The 13,642-nt window shown below is 35.7% G+C and overlaps 1 protein-coding gene across 3 annotated transcripts in view; it reads left to right on the plus strand.

Moving 5' to 3' along the window:
• Window positions 1-4,882: 4,882 nt before the first annotated feature.
• Window positions 4,883-13,642, plus strand: part of LOC128860751 (uncharacterized) — a 58,727-nt gene continuing 49,967 nt past the window's right edge. For 2 of the 3 annotated variants that reach the window (XM_054098472.1, XM_054098473.1), the window contains exon 1: window positions 4,883-5,005. The gene's annotated coding sequence lies outside the window, so the exon portion shown is untranslated. The remainder of the gene's footprint in view (window positions 5,006-13,642) is intronic. The other variant, XM_054098470.1, reaches the window with a different exon arrangement.

Consider the following 13,642-nt stretch of genomic DNA (forward strand, 5'->3'; position numbering starts at 1 on the left):
TAGAGTGTCCGTTTATTAGGATGATATTTGTATGAAAAAATGAATGAAAAACCTGTGTACCCAAAATTTGTCCGGTTATTGGAGCTGTCCGGTTATAAGGACTGTCCGTAATGGGGAATTTCACTGTATTTACTATTTTTATTTATTTTAAGCTGTTCTTATACCTAATCCCTTACATGCCATTTTAAAACAACTTTTAATGCGAAATGTATAGAATTTAAGCTTTTTTTCTGCATGCCCATCTAGAGTGCAAAAATGTGTCGTGCATCATATTTTCTTTCAAGAGATAATAAAGCATAAAACACGAAACAAACTGGCAAAATGTGTACTTACGGGAAAAAGGTATGCTGAAGTGGATTAAAGATTTCCATCTTTTAGTACAAGTCTACGAATAGGAAGGTCCTTCCAAGCAGACGACAAACAGCCCATATGCCGGCATCCTGTGCAAGCGAGTTTCCTGGTTGTGATTAACTTTACACCGCATGCCCAACAGCTTTTACACATACGAATATATTTATGTACGCACACAAAGTTGAGGATTGGAAAACCAAAAGTAAGCGCCTTGGAAAGAATCTGAAAGTGAATATCGGTAAAAATATATTAATGCAAAAAACAAAAATTCGGAGTCGAAAAGTCTTGTACGTTTTCAATAATGATATTCGAAACTAATTCGAACGCACTTGATATGATTTGCGTATGCATTTAAGTCTGTGTGTGTCTGCAGTACACTGAAGAATTTCTTTAACGCGGTTGCGTTACGTACGCGCATAATTTATTTATTCAGCGTGACATATATGTGCGTGTGTATGAGGAATATCAATCAGCGCTATTAAGTAAATAAACCTATGATTATATCTCACGTTCATTAGCCCACTCAATTGCATTATACCGCATACAATGCGAGTACACACCAAATGGTGTGATAGGTGAGAACGAAGATTGAGGAGCAATATAACCCATACTCGTACAAATATAATACATTATTTAGATTGGCCTAATTGGATTGGCGGCCACCGTAGCCGAATGGGTTCGTGCGTGCTTACCATTCGGAATTCACAGAGAGAACGTTGGTTCGAATTTCGGCGAAACCAAAATTAATAAAAACATTTTTCTAACAACGGTCGCCACTCGGCAGGCAATCGCAAACCTCCGAGTGTATTTCTGCCATGAAAAAGCTCCTCATAAAAATATCTGCCGTTCGGAGTCGGCTTGAAACTGTAGGTCCCTCCATTTGTGGAACAACATCAAGACGCACACCACAAATAGGGGGAGGAGCTCGGCCAAACACCCAAAACGGGTGTACGCGCCTATTATATATATATAATTGGAGAAAACTGCTGCATTTAAATAATACAAACGATTTTCTTACTGTATCCAACATTTTACACTGCATCTGAATAAAACTATTAAAACCATTTGACGTTGCTGCTGAGTTGTCGCCTTAGTGTTGGTTTCTCTGTCGATGTGGACGTCAAGATTGTTGGACAATTAGCCCATGATATTCTTTCGCGCTATTAAACGCTTAGCGTACATACTTATATGTGCATACTTACGAAATATACAGTTGGCTGAAGTGTGACTCAATCCCACTAATACGTACAAGCAATTAATGCGCGCGCCAGCTGTCTGCATATTTTCGGAGCGAGTGTTAATTTGCGCTGCATTCAACACTCATCGACCGACCGTTTATCGGCCTGAGCTGTAGATCTTGCACAGCAGTGTGATTTCCTAAATGCCGCTGTAACCGATTGCGAGCACCACTTAGCTAGACTTTTGAAGCTCAGTAAGTTCCCTTCGCAAACTTTGAATCTTGATTGCAGGCAGCTGCGTTATGTGTTTATAGCATCTCGAGTCGATTACTTTGTTGATGGGCTGTCATAATTAAATTATGTCACGATTAGCTTGCATTTAAGTGTGCGCGTTCTGTATTTTCAAAGTTGAGAGAGAAGAAGATGGATTTAAATGTAAATTATAGTTCAGTGCAAAAGTTATGGAATTTTTAGCGTTTGAAAAATCGTTATGAGCGAGCTAAAGATATTATCAGCTAACTTCTATAATTGGTTATCTCGAATGACATGCAAGGGCCAAATATATGTGACAATTCCTAGGGAGAGGCACGTAAGTGAAAAGGAGTGAATGGATCATTTGCAATAAACAAAAAATGATTGGGAAGAGCTAAACATGTTTTAGGTATTAAATTTTGCTGGGTTTTATATGCATAAATTGCTCGTATTCTGGAAGAAGCCCTAACGCAAAAGAGCAAAAAATGTAGTTCAAATTCATTATGCCTCCCTACACATTTTCATGTAATGAGATGCAGTTAATAGAAATCAATTTTTGACACAGCATAAAAGAGCGAAAAGCTGGTGGCCATTTCTGCATATTTATCGCGAAAGTTTTGTTTTTATTTATTGTAGTTTATTATATATAGTCGAAATCCGCGTTGGTTGTGTTGCAATTTCATCTTCATCTTTTTTTTGACTTTCTTACATTTTTTTTTCTAATATATTAGTACAAAATGTTTGTATGTTTTTCTGCAAATTAATTAATAATTTTACCAAGCATGTGCTTATGACTAAATTGGCTCCGACTGGCATTCATAGATAAAAGACGCCAACTCATAAATCAAACGTTCATCATACGCCCTGTACATTTTTTTATGGTTATCATTAATCTAACTTATGCAGATTAACCTGTATGAGCGTGCAAAATGTCTAGATAAGCACCATTTCTTATTAGCACTAATTGGTGTCAAGCCATTTACGAATAAATCAATTTTAGAATTTTCGCTGTAAGTTAACTATTTCACTATTTAAATATTCAATTTAAATAGTTGCTAAATTTGTTTTCTGATATGTAAGAATAATATTAACAAGAAGCCGTGCTCATTGTCTTTTTTATGGCACTGCATACACATGACTATGAATTATAACTATAAAATAATATAAAGAAGTGAAGGTAGAAAGAATTACAACAACATATCAATTCACCACCATTTACAAGAAACCTAAGAAATACGCTTTTTCTGACTCTACCCTTATGGCCCATATGTGAATACTATTGCATCACTTTATGTCTAAAAATAGAAAATAGATAGAAAATAATAAACATATATATATTCATATATATATTATTATTATTATATATATATATACTATATATGTATATAATGTCTTTGCTGCAATCTCTTTGTTGCAAGTATAAGTAAATATCCCAAAACTGCTGAGGTTTAACAAACTGTAAATCTGTGTAAAACAAATATTCCAATAATATCTAAATTCATATTTACAATGGATTGCACATGAAATTTGATTTCCCACTTGCCTAATTGGTGTTGGCCGACATATGCACTTTCGAGCTACATGAGCAGACTGTCATAATGACAACAATTAATCCAATATAACGTAAACACATTGTGGGAACAACCACAAAATTTAGTATTGAAAGTTACTAAAATAAATAAGTTTTAACAGCAGCAATAACCACAAATGGCAAAAAGTTTTCTCGCCGACTGAGATTTATTCTAGCGTAAAGTACCTTTAGCGTGGCCAAATAAAGTGGCAAGTGGAGGTTATTGCTTGCCGAGTTCGCACAAAAGTTTGTCAAGTTATTTAGTTTCAGTTACACCTACCGTCAATACACATACATAGGAACACATGGAAATAAGTATGATTGCCGTGAGAGCAACGAGGACATACAATCATATTTTCACAGTTTAAATTATAATTGCATTAAAAGTAAATAAAACTTGTAATGAAAGTAGTAACTTGTTTGCTGATCAAGGCTCTTCGTTTACAGGCTCTTTGAATTAAAGTTACTTTCGATATCTAACTTGGCACCGTGATGAGGGAATCTTTATTTTATTTGTTCGAAAAGTAGAAGTAGAAATGCTAAAGCATAATTAAAAAGATTTAGCACATACCCTGCATCAAAAAATTGTCAATAGAGCAGCAGCTTTAGAAAACAAAACGCATCAACTTTGGTATTAAAAGATTTACCTTGACACTTTTTATTGCATTTCTTTCTGGCATATAAGTGGCAAAAATAACAAAACCTTGAACAAAAGAATTGAGTTTGTTCATGACAAAACTAACACTAATTACTTATCTTCAATATCTTACATCAAAAATTGTAAATACGGTAGGAAAAAATTCATGTTTACTAATAAATAAATATCTATTAATAGAATGACAGGTATCCTTTTGAACAAATTCCACTTTTAACTAGACTATTCATAGAAAACACTAACTTCTTCAATAATTCGCTCCTTATTTCCAATTGAGTGTTTTCCAATTTTCTTAAAAATATCCCATAAATGCTCGATTGGATTAAGATCCAGAAACTAAGGAGGATGTGAGAGCACAGATTTACAATTGTAAAACAAATAAATTCGTATAAGCTCAGAATTATGTTTGGGGTCATTGTCTTGCACCTCCTTAAAATCCGAGCTGAAGCCCAGTTTTTCGTCATTGGGCTTTAAACTAGCTTTTAAAACGGATAAATATTGAAATCTATCCATAGTACTTTCCACAAATACAAGATTTCCTACTCCGTTGGCTTCTATTTTGCCCCACCGTGGCTGATCGTAAGTATTTGCTTCTCTCCATACAAATCCCACCTGACCCAATTACATTTTCAGTCGCGTAACAATAGGGTGGCATGGGTGGCAAAATGCCACGGACCCCCGACCCAAGAGGGCCCCGGAACAACAGGCCGCGAGCTCAAGAATTTTTTTTATATTGTACATGAGTAATTTATTTTATGTGAAAAGTATATTTTTATAAATTCTGCTTAAAATCCAATCAATAAATCGTTAAGCATTTCAACCGAACTTAACAAAAAGATGTTTATTCATTTTTAGAGAAGCACGCGTGACGAGTAATTTTACTTACTTATGACCGTCAAAAACCCGTCAATCAAAATACCGATAACTGCAGGTTCTTATTCACTTTAAAATGCATCCATTGGTTTCTACATATTTTGGAGCGGAACGTTGGCAGCGCGGGTGAGCATTAATAATCGGGGAATTCCCCATTTAGTTATTTTTTTCGTCTCACTACTGCGGGGGTGAGTTGGCCACACTATGTTAGGGGAATCCCGGATTTGATATTTTTTTATGAGGGCTTCACTGACTGCGTATTCTTTGTGCGAATATTTTAACGATTGGTGATTTGTATGTTTGATTTTGTTATTTTGTTGAATATGAAAATAGTGGCAAAGTAAAGTTTATTGTGAAAGTTAAATATTAAAATGTCGAGTCCCAGAAAATATTTAAGTGGGAGCGAAAAACGAAAGAGAAAGAAGGAAACTGAAGAAAAAAATAAAAAGCTACCTAAAATTAGTCAGTACTTGAAAAATGATGACTTAAATAATAAAAAATCGATTGGGCAGTGCTCCAGAAGTGAAGAATCGGAGCTTACTAAAAGTACACCAGTGTTATCAGATGCAGCTCCCAACATCAGTGAACATCTAGATCCAGAACAACCACAACATAATACCGGCAAAAATCAAAGTGAATTATATTCTAGCATGAAAAATATTGTATCTTCGCCATATGTTACTCATAAATGTAATTTGAAAGAGGTAACTAATCAAGTGGAAAGGTTCGTGATTGAAAACGGGCATTTCAAGCCTAATGGCCCATTATTAAAAGATAGTAACAATAGATCTTTTATAGAAAAACATTTCTATATTGTTTCCAAGCCTGATGTCAAGTTTTAACGTACATGGCTTTCCTATTCTTTAATACTTCAGAGTGCGTATTGTGAACCGTGTTGGTTATTCGCAAATCGGGCATCTAAGAATATACAAAATGTTTGGATTGAGGGCTATGACGACTATAAACATATTGTAGATGGCATACAAAGACACGAGACATCAAAAATTCATCTGAATTCCTGTCTTACATATCAACAGTGGCGACTCATGTAGTCGAAGAAGAGCAAGAGTCTATGATCAAGAAAGAAAAATCCTTTTGGCGACAAGTACTTTCTAGGTTCCTTGATGTTACTCTGACACTTTCAACATTTAATTTAGTCTTTCGTGGCCACAGAGAAAACGCAGATAGCAGTGATCCAAGTTCCAAAGGCAACTTTTTGAGTATTGTTGAGTTATTAGGAAAATACGACCCGATTTTGCAAGAGTTGTTAAATAAACCAAAGGGCCAAATAAAATACTTAAGTCTGAAAATACAAAATGAGCTAATTTCTATCCTGGTTTTAAAAGTATAATTTTTTTGGGCATACACATAGTATCAAAAGATGGAATATTTTATCAAGTTTGATATCTAATGAAGAAAGTGAGTCTTCAAATTCAATAACATTCAAAACATTAAACCCTACTAGATGGGCAGAACGTTATGATGCCGTTTTGCTTTAAAAGTTCGGTTTGTTGAAGTGCATACAGCGCTAACGAAAACAATCCTGTTAAATTGCAAATCAGATGAAAGAAATGAAGCTGTTTCACTCAAAAAGAAAATCAAAAACTACAATTTTGTTATGTTACTGGTTTTCCATTGTAAGATCCTACTTACCATCGATGCAGCCTCTAAAGCACTTCAGTCTAAAGCCACCGATCTTTCAAATGCCGTAAAACGTTTAAAAATCTGCCTAGAACTATTGGAAATGTATCGACATGAATTTGAAAATTTGAAGATGGAAGCAAATAGTGTAGCTGAAAAATGGTCCATCACCCTTGAATTTTCTAATACTCGTCAGAGGAAGATAAAACGCCATTTTGACGAGCTCTGCGAAGATGAGCGCGTCCAAGATCCGGAAAGTTTGTTCAGAGTGAATATATTTTATCGAGTATTGGGCATCATTATAAACCAGCTGAAATCGCGTTTTATTCCAATGAATGAAATTGTTTCAAATTTCAATGTTTTACAGCTTTCCACGTTAAAAGTTTTAAATGACACTGATCTATTAAAACATGCTCTAGAATTTGTTGAGATTTATAAAAAAGACATATCTAAATCATTTGGCAGAGAAATTCTAAGTTTTCGATCCACCTTCAGAGACGAAATAGAAAAATTGTCGTGTATTCGAGACCTTGCTGATTTATTAATAATAAAAAAATATTTTATGTCTTGCAGCTTTCCTGAAGTATGGCATTGCATTAATGTTATTTCTCACAATTCCTTTGTCCACAGCTAGAGCTGAACGATCATTTTCAAAACTAAAATTGATAAAGACTTATTTAAGAAACTCTATGAGACAAGACAGCTTATGTAACTTGACTATTCTGTCTATCGAAAATTTTATGGCCCGATTTCTAAACTTCGATGATGTTATAGACACTTTTGCGGAACAGAAATCTCGAAAAAAAGATTTTTCTTAATAAATAACTTATTGAAATTAAATTGTTGTTTTGTTTATTAAAATCATCTGTTGAAATAAAATTTGTTTCTTTTTATCAAACTGAGTACAACGTGACGATTTTTATTGATAGGGCCCCTTCATAAGAATTTGCCACGGGCCCCAGATGTTGTAGTTACGCCACTGTATATTTTATTTACTCTCATACGTAAATATAACATCTTTCCAAAAGGCTTTCGGCTTATTAGCGTAGGTTTTCGTGTACTGCAATCGCTTTGCTGCATTCTTCGCCGTATAAATGGTTCCTTCGTTGTATTCTTTCGATTTTAGGTAATTTCTGATGGTTTGCGGGTTAACAATTGCTTGTCCAGTTTCCGCCGCGCTTGCTGCAATCTTGGGTGCTCCGAACTTTGGGTCAACTTTAACCATTCGTTCGATTACTCCCGCGTTCTTCTCATTAAATTTTTTTCGCCCTCTACACCAAATCATTCCTTCGGTTTTCAGCCTAATTTTTTATATGAACCGGCTCTCCGGAGTGTTTTTTAGTCGCCTGACGCTCCATGTCGAGGTGTTTATTCTTGAAAAATAAAAAATGCACAGAATAACAACTATAGAAACGTCTAATAAGTGTACACGTGTCGCAATAATATTTACCGGTATTCGTCGAAACAGGCATTGAATGATCTCTGCTCAAATTAAAAAGACAACTGTTAGAAAACGTCTAAGATTTTTATTGCCATTTCATCTTTAAACAATGACTATTCGCTGTGAAAAAGTATTTTCGTTTGTATTCATTAATGCCGCTGATATCATAGTTTTTATTCCGAACCAGATACCGTATTTTTTTGATGCAGTGTATATGATAACCACCGCGAACAACATAAATAAAACTATTAGTAGGTTATACTCAAAAATGCCGAGTGATAAATGTACGAAATAAATAACCGCGATATCGTCCGTGTATTCCCTTTTGTAATCTTTCCGCTTTTATGTACTGATTCCGAGACTCGAGGTGTTTTGTATTATTTCACTCTTTTCTTTCATTTCATTGCTTTTGCACTTGATAGACTAGCTATGCGCACACTTGGCAGACTACTGCAAGCTCATATTTCATAAATGCAAAGAAAAAGAAAAAACACCCCAAGTTCAATACAGATTTCAACTTATGATTTTTTGGGAATTCTTACTTAGTTACAACTAGGTTAATCTACTTTTATAGTAATAAAGTTGCATTGGTATGGATATAGGTATTTCCACTCACAACATTTTTGACTACTCTTTCAATTTGTAATGAGCATAGAAGAACCTGAAGTTTTATGCCGCCTCCGAATCGCAAATGGTTTTTGATAGAAGAAATGCAACTGGGACGTCTGTTATTACCAGCGGAGGGGCTATTGCTATTACGAGTAGAAACAATTTTTGTGTTTGCTTGAAGTTTCATGGTCGCAATAAGCATTGAACCTGGGGCCAACGGAATGCTGGTCTCATACAAATCACTTGGCTACAAGAGAAAAAATACAAAACGGGAACGCTTGACTAAATTATGAGCATGTGCACTTTACGTCCCGAATAAATTCGTCACTGGATTTCTACATTCACTTTTGAAAATAACTAAATGTGTGTTCATATTGTAGCTGCAAATAGTGTGTGCTGCATTGTATTAAATAAAGTAAGACTTTTGTAGGTAAACTTGACAATTACTTGTGTGCTTAACTACTGCATGGCGTCTGGGTGCAATGGTTATCCACCTCAGTTTCGTGGCTGTTGTTGTTGGTGCAGCAAAAACATTCCCCATACCTATAAAGGGAATACGCTGGAGTTACGGCCCTTGACCGGATACAAGTCCGAGACTCACTTAAAGCAGCTGTTCGTTTCTTCAAAGCCAAATGACAAATTGTGGACAGACAATTTTATTATTATTTTTATTATTATTAGTGCAACAAACCAAGGCATACCTACACATATGTGGCTACTGCATTGCATAATGACAGTTTTAGGCCGCCGCGCCGCTCCAACTTCAGGTGAGTGCTTGATTTTTCCCACAAAGAGAGGAAAGTAACTTTCTGCCGCTTCCAACTTCAAATGGATTTGACAAGATGCATTTTCAAGACAAAAATGTGCGGTATTGAAAAAAATGCTGTAGTAACGATGTTTTATATCCGAAAGATTAGGATAGTGGTAATCTTTCGGTTAACAGCCAATGTTCCTTGAACAAGCGTACTCGTGCTACGTCAGCCACCACATGTGAACGCACAAATACACCGATACATATTTATCTACTCAAACTGATTGCGGTTTGCATGGCTACAAACAGTATGTCCGTGCATAGATAAGGATTTAGTTGTTCGTATGTGAAAGCAAGTCAGCAGGTGAATATAAGTTTCATTTATCGACGCAACTCCTTCTCATTCAATATTCTCGCCAATTAGTTTTTGAAAAATGGCTACTCGTGCAGTATTTCACACTTTTTATGCACTCAGGCATTCAATTAATAGCGCTTGTATAGGTGTTTGCTATATTTCTTGTTTCTTTACAGCAGCAGGGGCAGTTCTTTTTATGTGGTTGCGAAATGTAAAGGGTGGGCCATTGGCTGATTCCTTTTCAAAATTATATACAAATAAAAACCTTTCCCATGTTTTCAACAATTTTTACTTTATTATAAAGGATAAGCCTTCCAAGCGATTATTTGAAAAATATTACGTTGCTTTATTCAAATGGCAGTAGCGCATCCCGTCCACTAAATTTCCCGATACCTTGGTGACCATTTTTTAAGTAATTTTTAGAAAAATGCCATAATGTCGACTTTTAGCCAGTGAAAAAAATAGCCAGTGATATGGCATCACAATTTTATTTGTTAGCATACTATATGGCTGCTGGAAAGAAAACTCCTTTTCAAATAGATGCGAATCTATATAGTAATAAAAGTGGAAAGAATCACTGTTCCACTACTTTGCCTTTGCTTTATTTGTTTCGCTATTTGAAATAATTAGAAGAAATCAAAATGTGTATTCCAAAATGTACAGCAAAATATTGACTTAATTAATTCTTTACCCTAAAGCCGACGGCCTCAATGATTACGAAATTTCGATGGTGGGGTTAAACATTTTTTCCCACATATTAGCTTTCGCACTTCATTTAATTTGCCGCAGCAAATTGTACACATTTTCTCGCAATACTGTAGTCCTCCATTTGTTTTGACAAATTATCTTAACTGCTTGCATACAAAGTACCGACAATTAACTGGAGTGCAGTCCAGCAATCAGAGCCCTTTTAAGTTAGTTTACGTGTATTTCGTGCTTACTTATTGACATAAATACACCAAAGTACATAAACGTGTTGGTGTTCTTGTATGAGTGCAAATTAAATTCCTCACAAGGACAAACACAATTTGAACAACCAATATGAGTAAATACTCACAAGCTGAGCAACAAAGCTGCGCATACGTATTCGGTAAGGACCAGTCAGACAATACGCTGGTTCGGATATAATGGCTTTTCAATAAAATTGTAACCGGCTTTCCCTAAAGAGGTTGTTTTATATTTAAATGTATGTATATGTACATATTTAAAAAAACTGGAAGCGACAATTCTCAATGTTAATCGAAAAAATGATGATTAGAATCTGAGAATTTCTATAGTCCCCATCAACATGTCATTTGAGCTCAAACGCTTAGCTTTTCCCGTTTGTTATACGCACAAGGACTAAAGGTGCAGGCTGACTTTGCTGACTTTGCTTACTTGGATGCTATAACTGTCAACAATGAATAGAACGATACTGAAATAAATGAAATGAGATCAAATGGCTGTTGTACTTGAAGCGCTTGAAGTACCGCGAAGTTTCAAATAGTTCAATCATTTAACTTGATTTGATTTAGCTTCATTTGTGAATTTTAGGCAGATTAGAGAGATCTAAATATAATTCGCGCACCCAAAATTTTCGACGTTTGCGTTATTGGCGTCTTAGTCTAAACGAAAAACTACTATACGAGTATCCAAAGGCATTAAATAAAATGCCGGTTGTGTATAAAAAAATTCAAAGTGTGTTAAGCACTCATCAGGCCTTGATGTTAACCCCATTGCTTATGTAACCAAGAGTGAATTATTTTATATATAATAACATAATCAGTGTACTAACATTTTCACTTATACCGCATTCGTATTTGGACTCGTGCGTGCTCCAGTGAACATTCTATTTTTCGTTCGTTCGGCGTTGTGACTTAATACTGTTCCAGCTGTGTAAGTTAAATTTTACTCCTATCGAAACCATTGATGTTCGATGTCAACAATTTTATCCCACCTGCTCAAGTATATTCACTCTCAGTCTTCATAGGAAATTTTGCGAAACCGCACTAGTTGCAAACTAGTTCGAATATCCTCAGTAGAGCATATACTCACAACAGGAACTCACCACCTGAACAAATTTTTAATGCATGCCAATCTGCGCAACCCTGCAAACTTATACTGGCCCACAAGCATTACTCTGCATTTACTTGTGAGTATTAAATGCATGCATACCCGTACGTGCATAGTTAAGTGAATTAATCAAAAGGGAATTGTAAACTGTTTAAATCGTGAAAACCACAAACAGACACCGTGGGGTAGGAGTAAGGGCTGCACATTGCACACATTTCCATTCTGCCAATGAAAATACCTATGCGTGCATATGGGTATGTATGTGTAAGCGGTGTGCATGTGGATAAGCTTAAATAAGTAGTTGTTGTTGTTTTCTTAATGTCATGGGGAAAGTTAAAATGCATTGGTGGTTTCAAAACGAACCGTTGGCATACAATCAAACGCCATTAACTGCTTACATAACCGCAATTCCACTACATGTGCCCGCACAACAATGTCCCAAACGAAAGCAGAATTCAATGATTTCACTTTGGACTAATGAATTTTCAAAAATCCAGTGTGGAATAGTGATGATGTCTATAGTGAGTGGCCTAGTAAGTGAGGGTGATATGTGCACATTTTCACTACGCTATTCACAGACGCTATTTGCAGACGCGAAATCTTTTTACCTGTCAGAAATGGCACAGAATCAATTCATCCCAAATTTGAATTTTAGCCATCATTTAGATAAAGAAATATCATTCGGTGAAACAGGGCAATAGATCTAGGAAATACAACCGAACAATTTTCAAATTATATGTTTAATCTATAAAACTGCTTTTCTTAATCTCTGTTTTCTGTATAAATAAATAAGGAACCATTTAAACGTAAACAAAATATGGCAACGCCTTTGCGCAACTAATTCACCAATCGCAGTCTGAAGTTTTCCGTCATTAACCTTTTGTGCTATTGTTGTTGTGCAGCGTGCGAAATGTGATGCCTACCATCGAGGTGGCCCTTTTCCAAGTCGATGCCCAATTTATACGGCAAATAGCGCAATTTGTCTAAAAAGTCAATGCTTTGAGATGCGACGTGCATGTGTTTGTGTGAGCGCGCAAATATGAGTATGCCACACTTGCTTATGTACATATTTGACTTCAGGTTAGTTTAGATAACTGTATCGAATTCGATCAGGCCTTTGCTTTCTAAGCCGTACGTGTCCGAAATAAAAATGATAAACGTCTGTTCATGACTGAAAAGTTTGTGCATACAACAAATGTCCTATTTACGAAATTGCTGCACCACTTGTTCCTTTGGATTGGTGCAATAAGATTGAATAAATTTCGTGAAACGAACAAAAGTTACTTATTGACCAGCTTTAAAATCATAAAGTATTTTTTGCATAAAAATAAAGATATGAATATAGGTCTAAAAATCTCTGAAAACTTCTACAACAATTGGTAAGTTACATACAATGAAAAATCGCTACGATTTCTTCTCGCTCATCCCATCCCTTAAGCATTCTTGATATCACAGTGTCACTTAGTCGTATTGTGGAAAACTATTCTCGCTTTGTGTTCTCAACCACCCCGCGGCGACGTCTCCACGACTCCACTCTCTGCTGCTTCCTAGCACTTCAACCATTCGCAGTGCCACCTCTGTAGTACCTTGACTTTCACTTCTCGCAGTTTTCGCCCATACAGCTACACTTTCCTTCATTATGCAATTTTCACGCCGCTAATTGCATATTTAATTAACTTCGTTCGACGCTTTTCAAGTGTATTAGTGGCAGGAATTAGAATTGTATGAGCACAGAAAGGCAAAGCTACTTATGGAGTAGTCGACGACTGCCGCATGCAAAGTCGCGAAAACAATAATAATAATGCCGCTGACAAAAACGAAAAACAGCAGGAAAATGTTCACTTATTTTTTAGTTTTAACAGCACACAGTTGCCTTTGCATACATTCCCACGATGGAATGGATTACTTTTATTT

Source organism: Anastrepha ludens, chromosome 4 (genome assembly GCF_028408465.1).
Source record: "Anastrepha ludens isolate Willacy chromosome 4, idAnaLude1.1, whole genome shotgun sequence".
In the NCBI taxonomy this organism is placed as follows: Eukaryota; Metazoa; Arthropoda; class Insecta; order Diptera; family Tephritidae; genus Anastrepha; species Anastrepha ludens.